Source organism: Thalia democratica, unplaced genomic scaffold (genome assembly GCF_965202585.1).
Source record: "Thalia democratica unplaced genomic scaffold, ktThaDemo2.hap1.1 HAP1_SCAFFOLD_1612, whole genome shotgun sequence".
NCBI classification, from domain to species: domain Eukaryota; kingdom Metazoa; phylum Chordata; class Thaliacea; order Salpida; family Salpidae; genus Thalia; species Thalia democratica.
In genome coordinates, this window is record NW_028140442.1 from 12,501 (window position 1) to 22,500 (window position 10,000).

The window sequence follows — 10,000 nt, forward strand, 5'->3', positions numbered from 1 at the left end:
ATATTCTTGAAGTAAAACAATACAATCTATAAATAGAACAATGAGAAATAGTAAAACAAACTAAACACAACATGTTTATTTTAACATTATTTTTTAATTAGTTTAATCACTTACTTCTAATCATAGTATTTAATATAGAATATAGTCAACAATCTTTTAAACAAAGTCTTAAATAAAGTTACAGGGAGTAATTGTAATTAAAACACCAAAAAAAAAAGGTTTTAATAAAAAAAATAATTACATCAAGTTAAAATTTTATAAGGATTAATTTTAAAATATCAAATCGATTGTAAATCAAGTGCAAATAGGTTTTTTAAACAAACCGAAGGGTTTATAAAGGCTTGTAAACGCTCTCAAACGCCTACGACCATACCACACTGAGCACACCCCATCTCGTCCGATCTGGGAAGTTAAGCAGTGTCGGGCGTGGTTAGTACTTAGATGGGTGACCGCTTGGGAATACCACGTGCCGTAGGCTTTTGCTTTTTGAATTCATCTTTTTTGTACTATTTTTCTTTCTGACCTATTTATACTTATTACTCGTTTATTTACATTTCTTTAACGCTTAAAAGAAAAGTAAATTCTAGTTATTAGCAAATAAAAACTCAAGCCAATCAGATAACGTTATTTGCTGTTTAAACCAATTAGAGCGCTAAAAAAGTGGTTTGACCAGTTTGAGATATCGAAAAAAAAATGGCACCATCTTGTAGAGTACAATTTTCTGAGTTAAAATTAATACAATTAGTCTTTTATACTAAAACTTTAAAGTTTTTTTGTCCAAAAACAAATAAAAGCGTGGCTACTTGAAAAATCAAACGAAAATAAATTTTGCACTTTTGTATTGTGAGTCATAATAAGTTATTTACTGTTACCAACAGATACTAGCAAAAGCTTTTTAAAGTTTTGTATTAACTTAATGTATTTGTAATTACTTTTACTTAATAGAAACTATTGAATTACGTTTACTTAGTTTACTTTTGTATGTGTATTAAATATATAGCAATTTTGTTTGAATAAGGACTATTAAACTATTAAAAGAAAACTATCAAAGTTTACTAACTCAAAAGCTAAATCTTAGTTTTATTGTTATAAACATTTATGTTGTAATTTACTAATAACTAAATGAGTTTATTTCAAACAAAAAGATTTAAATAATGTTATGTTATGTCAAGCCTACTATATGAGGTATATAGGTATATAAGGTATACAAGCTTATGTTTGAAAATTATAATAAGAAAAATAAAAATAAATACTTAGTTGGTAAAATTTGTATGTTTTAATATGCAAATTAGAGTTAGTATAGAAGTTTTTTTTTAAATATAATAAATATAAATATTTAGTTACTAATAATAAACTAAAATACCAATTTTGTAGTTATTACAAAAAAAAAACTTATCTTACTTAAAGTTCACTGTAATTGAAATATTATACAAAAGCTTCATAATTATAAGCTTTGAATAACTTTACTTCATAAAAAGTTAGTGTTTTGTGTATTGACTTTATGATTATTTTATTTTAGTAACTGTTAGTTTTATACTTTAATAAAAGAAATATGGTTAACAAGTAAGTTAAAAATGAAAGAAGCATAAAAAAACACACTAATTAACTGCTTATTCAATAGTTTGATTATTTAATTATTTTTCTGTTATATAGTTTAATCGTATTGTATAAAAAATACAGAGAGTTCAAATACATAGTTTTTTTTTCTAAGAAAATTTAATTCTTTAATAATAAGTAGTAATTTAAATAAAAAATAATACAAATAAAGTTATACAATATATATACAATAGTTTGTCAAACTAGGCAAACACTACTAGGCAAAAAACAAACTAGGCAAAAAACCTACAAAGTAGGCCACCACTACAATCCAATGTTCCAACTGGAAATTCAATGAGATCGTTACTGTACTTGTGATGAACGTTGATAATCCCCAAGATTGTAAGTCGAAGGCCTTACCCAACCTAACCAGCGCACTGGTTTTCTTACAACTGAATTAATCAACATTTAATATTGAATATAATCATTATTGATAGATAGAGGAATGTTGACAATCAACAACAGATTGTAGGTCAAAGGCATTACTCGACCCAAGTACCCACAACCTAGATTGATCAACATTTATTAGATAGATTTGTTTATTGATAGATAGAGGAATATTGTCAATCCACAACAGATTGTAAGTCAAAGGCATTACTCGACCCAAGTACCCACAACCTAGATTGAACAACATTTGTTAGATAGATTAGTTAGATAGATAAATAGTACAGTATAATCTCAAAGAATTTGAAGCCCGAACATTGAACGATAGTGGTGTTTCGTGACGACTAGCGGGATTCGATCTCTCAACCTTCTGCTTATGAGTCAGCTGATAAGACCACTGACCCACCGCGCCACGACAAAGATAAAGAAATATTTTGCTATATAAATAGGTTGATTTTTCAGTGAACTTCAAGTGTCAATTTTTCAGTGTCAATTACAGTGAACTTCAAGTAAGATATACAACAGTATATATATTTCCGAGTCTGACTTTGAGTACTTTTTATATATTATTAACAAGATTTTTTAGGAGTAATATCTGTTTAGTTCTTTAATATATCTTTAAAATAATAATATTTTTTAAGGTGTTTAAAACTTTTAGAAGCTGTATGTAATGTCTTTTAGTTTAATAGTTCTTTAAATTAGTAAAAAAAAATAAACATGGTTGAGTTATCAAATTAAACAAAATAGAACGTCAAGTATTTAATTACTAAAATTAATTTAATTAAAAAAAATCTCAGGTAATCTAAAATGTCAGGAATTATTTAAAAATAAATATAAATTTAAAACTTATTATATTGAAAAGATTGATGAATAATACTCTTGAATGTATGCAATGTTTGTATTTGTAATGCAATAACATAAATGGATAGATCAATGACAAATTGTAAACATATTGTATTATTTTATTTTACGATTTTATTTTATTTATTTAATAATTCAATAAACTTTACTTCTACTTGTCCTGGTCTTAGGTAATTTATAGATAACAATAATTTAAACAAACACTTTTGTACAGTTACAATACAGTTTTAGTACAGTTTGGGAGTAACTGTTGATTAAAAAAACAAAAAAAAAGTTAATTCAGGTTAAAATTTTATAAGGAATAATTTTAAAATATCAAATCGATTGTAAATCAAGTGCAAATAGGTTTTTTAAACAAACCGAAGGGTTTATAAAGGCTTGTAAACGCTTTCAAACGCCTACGACCATACCACACTGAGCACACCCCATCTCGTCCGATCTGGGAAGTTAAGCAGTGTCGGGCGTGGTTAGTACTTAGATGGGTGACCGCTTGGGAATACCACGTGCCGTAGGCTTTTGCTTTTTGAATTCATCTTTTTTGAATATATTGTACTATTTTTCTTTCTGACCTATTTATACTTATTACTCGTTTATTTACATTTCTTTAACGCTTAAAAGAAAAGTAAATTCTAGTTATTAGCAAATAAAAACTCAAGCCTATCAGATAACGTTATTTGCTGTTTAAACCAATTAGAGCGCTAAAAAAGTGGTTTGACCAGTTTGAGATATCGAAAAAATAATGGCACCATCTTGTAGAGTACAATTTTCTGAGTTAAAATTAATACAATTAGTTTTTTTATACTAAAACTTTAAAGTCTTTTTGTCCACAAACAAATAAAAGCGTGGCTACTTGAAAAATCAAACGAAAATAAATTTTGCACTTTTGTATTGTGAGTCATAATAAGTTATTTACTGTTACCAACAGATACTAGCAAAAGCTTTTAAAAGTTTTGTATTAACTTAATGTATTTGTACTTAGTTTAAATTAATAGAGTTTATTTGGTTTACTTTATTATGTGTATTGAATGTGCTAGTATCTAAAAATAAATACAACTAAAACAAAACAAACAAGGAGAGTACTTGAATAGAACCAACACAATTTACAGACCAGTTGTGTACTAAATTTAAAGAAATTCTGAATAGTGAATATGCAATTATTATTATAAGTTCAAAGTTCAATTTAATTTAAATTAATGTATTTTGTAAATTGGTTTTATTTAATAGATAGTAGTGAATTACTTTATTTAATTTACTTTAGTATGTGTTGTATAACTTAATTTAAACCAGAAGCAAAACGGGATTATACTTTCAATAAACTACACAATTTACAGACCAGTTGTGTACTAAATAAAAAGCTATTGTGAATAGTGAATATGCAATTATTATTATAAGTTTATAAGTTCACAGTTTACAAAAGCTTTACAATTTAGTTATTATTTTGTTCATATTTGCATATCTAATTTATGAAAAGTTAGTGTTATGTGTTTTGGCTTTTTAATTTCTTTATTTGTACAACTGTTAGTTTTATATTCTAAAGAAACATTTTTAAATAAATATGTTTAACAAGTAACTTAAAAATGGAAGAAATATATTGTATATATTGAACTATTTATATTTATTCTAGCTATTTGCTTAGTGTATTTATTAATGTGATTATTTTATTTTGTTGTTTGTCTTATAGTTTAATCGTATTGTGTTGAAATATATTTAACAAATACAGAGGTTTAAAGTAAGTTTAAATGAAAATAAAATAAGACATATAGTTGAAATATAAGTTTAAAAAAATATTTTTTTTTATTTCTTTGTTTGTTTGATTGTTTGTTTATTATATAATCGCGACGTTTCATTTTATTACTTTTAAGCATACTAAATATAATAATAGGCATAGTTAGAGGAAAAATTCAATTAGTTTCTAACGTAATAAAAAAGTTTATTTCCACAAATAAATAAATACCTGAAAAATCAAATGAAAAATAAATTTCGCACTCTTGTATTGTGAGTCATAATAGGTTATTTACTGTTACCAACAGATACTAGCGAAGGCTTTTTAAAGTTCTATGTTAATTCAATGTATTTGTACTTAGTTTTATTAAAATGACAGTATTGATGGTTACGTTTATTAAGTATGTTTATTTAACGTTATGTAACTCAAGTAAAACCAGAAGCAAATAAGGAGACTACTTTCAATAAACTACACAATTTACATACCAATTGTATACTAAACTTAAAGCTATTCTATTCTATTTTATTCTTGATAGTTATTTTAAAGTTATTAAATTATACAAATGTATTTTATAAAGTAGTTTTATAAAGTTACTATAGTTTTTTTAACTTACTATAGTATGTGTTATATAACTTTAATTAAACTAGAAGCAAAAAGGGAGACTACTTTAAATAAACTACACAATTTATTGTTATATATAACTCTAATAAAACCAGAAGCAAAAAGGGAGACTACTTTAAATGAACTACACAATTTATTGTTATATATAACTCTAATAAAACCAGAAGCAAAAAGGGAGACTACTTTAAATGAACTACACAAATTAAAAATATATTATTATTTATAAATCAATCGTGTTGTGTTTCAAAATAAATTTTTCAAATAATGATTTACAAGTATTTATCAGTTATTTAGTTTTCTTTTTATAGTTTAGCCGTATTGTTTTATTTATTTGTTATTATCTTTATTTAATTGTTTGCTTATTATATTTATCGCCATGTGCTTAAAAAATAAAACAACTATAAAGATTTAAAAAGTAAGTTTAAATAAAAATAAAATGAAACATATAAAATAAATTTATGATTTTTTTATTATTATTATTATTTTTATTTAATTGTTTGCTTAACATATTTATCGCGATGTGCTTAAAAGAATAGAACAAATACAAAGGTTTAAATAAATAAAAATGTAAGTTTTAAATAAAATAAAATGAAACATACAAAATAAGCTTATGATTTTTTATTATCATTTTTATTATTTTTATTTCATTGTTTGTTTATTATATCTATCGCGATGTGCTTGAAAAATAAAACAACTATAAAGGTTTAAAAAGTAAGTTTAAATAAATATAAAATGAAACATATAAAATAAGCTTATGTTTGATTTTTTTATTTTATTTTTATTTAATTGTTTGCTTATTATATTTATCGCGATGTGCTTAAAAGAATAGAACAAATACAAAGGTTTAAATTGTAAGTTTTAAATAAAATAAAATGAAACATACAAAATAAGCTTATGATTTATTATTATTATTATTATTATTTTTATTTCATTGTTTGTTTATTATATCTATCGCGATGTGCTTAAAAAATAAAACAACTATAAAGGTTTAAAAGGAAGTTTAAATAAAGATAAAATGAAACATATAAAATAAGCTTTTGTTTGATTTTTTTATTTTATTTTTATTTATTTTTATTTAATTGTTTGTTTATTATATTTATCGCGATCTGCTTAAAAAAATAAAACGAGTATTAAGGTTTGAAAGGTAAGTTTAAATAAAAATAAAATGAAACATATAAAATAAGCTTATGTTTTTTTTTTTTTTTATTATTATTATTATTATTTTCATTCAATTTTTTGTTTATTATATTTATCGCAATGTGCTTAAAACGATAAAACAAGTATAAAGATTTAAAAAGTAAGTTTAAATAAAAAATAATACAAATAAAGTTTATTTATAATAAACAAACATATTTAAAACATTAAAAAAAGTAGTTTATATATATTATTTTTTATTTATTTCTTTTAAACATATTAAATAAAGTATAAAAAAAGTATTAAAACATTTAAACGTAGCATAAATAAGCTTAAAACATTAAAATAATTGAAAAGAAACAAACAAATTGAAAAAAATCGGCAAAAAAAGTTCAACAGCAACATTTGAGCATCATACACGTATGCATTACTTTACACTAGTGAGAGAGACGTGTTTGTGCGTTCGGTCGACTTGGCGAGAAAGCGGGCTTAAAGCATTACTGTTTAGCACCCGAGGCGCGGCTATTGCAGCGGCGGCGAACGTGCTATGTAAACGCATTGGAGCAGCGTATGAAAAACTACAAGCGTCCAGCGGCGGTAGGCTTATAGCTTTGCGAAGTCGTCGAGACGAGTAGCCGACGCAGGCAGGCACGGCTCGAGGCGGGTAACTGCAGCAGACAGATGGCGTGTTGCTGCTGACGAGTTAACCGGCAGAAGGCAAACGGTTGGTCGGGAGAAAGAACAGTCAGTTGTATAGCTGCATGCTGCAGTCGACGCGGGCTGGCGCTTTAAACAGCAAAAGGCCGGCGCCGACTTTCAGTAACGTTCGCAAGGCTTTTAAGCCGAGTGATAGAAAAGGTCTGTATTTATACAGTAAAAACGCTCAGTCGAGCAACGGGTTTAAACGCCCTCGGATAGTTATCTGGTTGATCCTGCCAGTAGTCATATGCTTGTCTCAAAGATTAAGCCATGCAAGTGTAAGTACGAGCTCACGTACAGTGAAACTGCGAATGGCTCATTAAATCAGTTATGGTTCATTTGATTGTACGCTTTTACATGGATAACTGTGGCAATTCTAGAGCTAATACATGCGTAAAGCGCCGAACTGACGTGAGGCGCGCATTTATCAGACCAAAACTAACCGGCTTTCGGGTCGTTACAATGGTGACTCTGGATAAGCTTGCGGATCGCACGGCCTAGTGCTGGCGACATCTCATTAAAGCAACTGCCCTATCAACTATCGTCGGTACGGTATCGGCCTACCGAGGTTGTAACGGGTGACGGAGAATCAGGGTTCGATTCCGGAGAGGGAGCCTGAGAAACGGCTACCACATCCAAGGAAGGCAGCAGGCGCGCAAATTACCCATTCCCGGCTCGGGGAGGTAGTGACGAAAAATAACAATGCAGACCTCGTACGAGGTCCTGCAATTGGAATGAGTACACTTTAAACTTTTTAACGAGTATCCATTGGAGGGCAAGTCTGGTGCCAGCAGCCGCGGTAATTCCAGCTCCAAAAGTGTATATTTAAGTTGTTGCGGTTGAAAAGCTCGTAGTTGGATATAGGGACGGCGAGGTTGGTCGGTCGAAAGGCTAGCACTGGCCTCGTTGTTCTTGTTGGTCGGTGCCTTCGCGGTGCTCTTAACTGAGTGTTGCGGTGGTCCGGCAAGTTTACCTTGAAAAAATTAGAGTGTTCAAAGCAGGCTTTACGCTTGTATAATGTTGCATGGAATAATGGAATAGGACCTCGGTTCTATTTTGTTGGTTTTCGGAGCACGAGGTAATGATTAATAGGAACGGACGGGGGCATCCGTACTGTGCCGTTAGAGGTGAAATTCTTGGATCGGCGCAAGACGAACGACTGCGAAAGCATTTGCCAAGAATGTTTTCTTTAATCAAGAGCGAAAGTCAGAGGTTCGAAGACGATCAGATACCGTCCTAGTTCTGACCTTAAACGATGCCGACTAGCGATCGGGCAGTGTCGAACTTAAGAACTGTCCGGCAGCTTCCGGGAAACCAAAGTCTTTGGGTTCCGGGGGAAGTATGGTTGCAAAGCTGAAACTTAAAGGAATTGACGGAAGGGCACCACCAGGAGTGGAGCCTGCGGCTTAATTTGACTCAACACGGGAAATCTCACCCGGCCCGGACACAGCGAGGATTGACAGATTGAGAGCTCTTTCTTGATTCTGTGGGTGGTGGTGCATGGCCGTTCTTAGTTGGTGGAGCGATTTGTCTGGTTAATTCCGATAACGAACGAGACTCTTACTTGCTAAATAGCTGCTCGACCCATTGGGTCGGAGACAACTTCTTAGAGGGACTAGTGGCGTTTAGCCACACGAGATTGAGCAATAACAGGTCTGTGATGCCCTTAGATGTTCGGGGCCGCACGCGCGCTACACTGACCGGATCATCGTGTGTTCCCTAGGCCGAAAGGTCCGGGTAATCCGTTGAACCCCGGTCGTGCTAGGGATAGGGACTTGCAATTGTTTCCCTTGAACGAGGAATTCCCAGTAAGCGCGAGTCATTAGCTTGCGTTGATTACGTCCCTGCCCTTTGTACACACCGCCCGTCGCTACTACCGATTGAATGGTTTAGTGAGGTCCTCCGATTGAGCCTGGTACGTGCGGCAACGCACTCGCCGGTGTTCGAAAAGACGATCGAACTTGATCATTTAGAGGAAGTAAAAGTCGTAACAAGGTTTCCGTAGGTGAACCTGCGGAAGGATCATTAACGAATCGAAATTTGATTTCAAGCGACGTCTCTTCTTTTAAGAAGGGACCGAGCCCTGTAACTGTTATAGTTCGGTCGCGTTGCTTCCTGACAGCGGGAGTAATAATTCAGCACGCAAGTGCTGGCGCGGCCGCTTCTTTTTGAACACGATTTTTTGGTTGCATTGAGATTGATTAACACGAGAGATCTCTTAGCGGTGGATCACTCGGCTCGAGCGTCGATGAAGGACGGAGCTAGCTCCGAGAAGTAATGTGAATTGCAGGACACATTGAGCATCGATATTCTGAACGCGTATTGCGGCCTCGGGTAATCCTGGGGCCACGTCCGTCTCAGGGTCTTTAACACACCGATCCTTTCATTAGTTTGAAAGTGCCTGCGACTCGTTTCTGTATTAAGGAGCGTGTCGTCAAAGACAGCTGGTCTGGCGATTTCACAGCTGAAGCGTGAGCAGCCTGCTGGCCTCGGGTGAGGTAGCAACGACGGTAGGTGCTCGAGAATAAGTTAAGTGACTTCAAAAGGCCGACGTACAAAGCGCATGTACTTTTATAGTACATCACTTTTGACCTGAGATCGGGCGGGACGACCCGCTGAACTTAAGCATATCACTAAGCGGAGGAAAAGAAACTAACAAGGATTCCCCTAGTAACGGCGAGTGAAGCGGGATAAGCCCAGCGCTAAATCCGAGCCTTTTTGGAGGGCGAGGAAATGTAGCGTATGGAATTCAGCATGCGGCGAACCAACGACTGCCCACGTTCTTCTGATCGAGGCCTTTTCCCAGAGCGGGTGTTAGGCCCTTGGCGGCGGTCGTAATTCGTCCTAGCGGTTTTCCCGGAGTCGGGTTGTTTGGAAATGCAGCCCTAAGCGGGTGGTAAACTCCATCTAAGGCTAAATACTGGCTCGAGACCGATAGCGAACAAGTACCGTGAGGGAAAGTTGAAAAGCACTTTGAAGAGA

General features: G+C 32.3%; 5 non-coding genes across 5 annotated transcripts in view; all 5 read left to right on the plus strand.

Moving 5' to 3' along the window:
- The first annotated feature begins 359 nt into the window (after positions 1 to 359).
- Positions 360 to 478, plus strand: LOC145848696 (5S ribosomal RNA). The gene has a single exon (XR_014372122.1). It is a non-coding gene; the product is annotated as a 5S ribosomal RNA (ribosomal RNA).
- Positions 479 to 3,237: 2,759 nt separating this feature from the next.
- Positions 3,238 to 3,356, plus strand: LOC145848697 (5S ribosomal RNA). Its single transcript, XR_014372123.1, has one exon. It is a non-coding gene; the product is annotated as a 5S ribosomal RNA (ribosomal RNA).
- Positions 3,357 to 7,238: 3,882 nt separating this feature from the next.
- Positions 7,239 to 9,046, plus strand: LOC145848693 (small subunit ribosomal RNA). Its single transcript, XR_014372119.1, has one exon. It is a non-coding gene; the product is annotated as a small subunit ribosomal RNA (ribosomal RNA).
- A 185-nt stretch (positions 9,047 to 9,231) lies between these two features.
- Positions 9,232 to 9,384, plus strand: LOC145848700 (5.8S ribosomal RNA). The gene has a single exon (XR_014372125.1). It is a non-coding gene; the product is annotated as a 5.8S ribosomal RNA (ribosomal RNA).
- Positions 9,385 to 9,606: 222 nt separating this feature from the next.
- Positions 9,607 to 10,000, plus strand: part of LOC145848695 (large subunit ribosomal RNA) — a 3,631-nt gene continuing 3,237 nt past the window's right edge. The window contains exon 1 of the ribosomal RNA XR_014372121.1: positions 9,607 to 10,000. This exon is cut by the window's right edge and continues 3,237 nt beyond it. This is a non-coding gene — a ribosomal RNA (large subunit ribosomal RNA).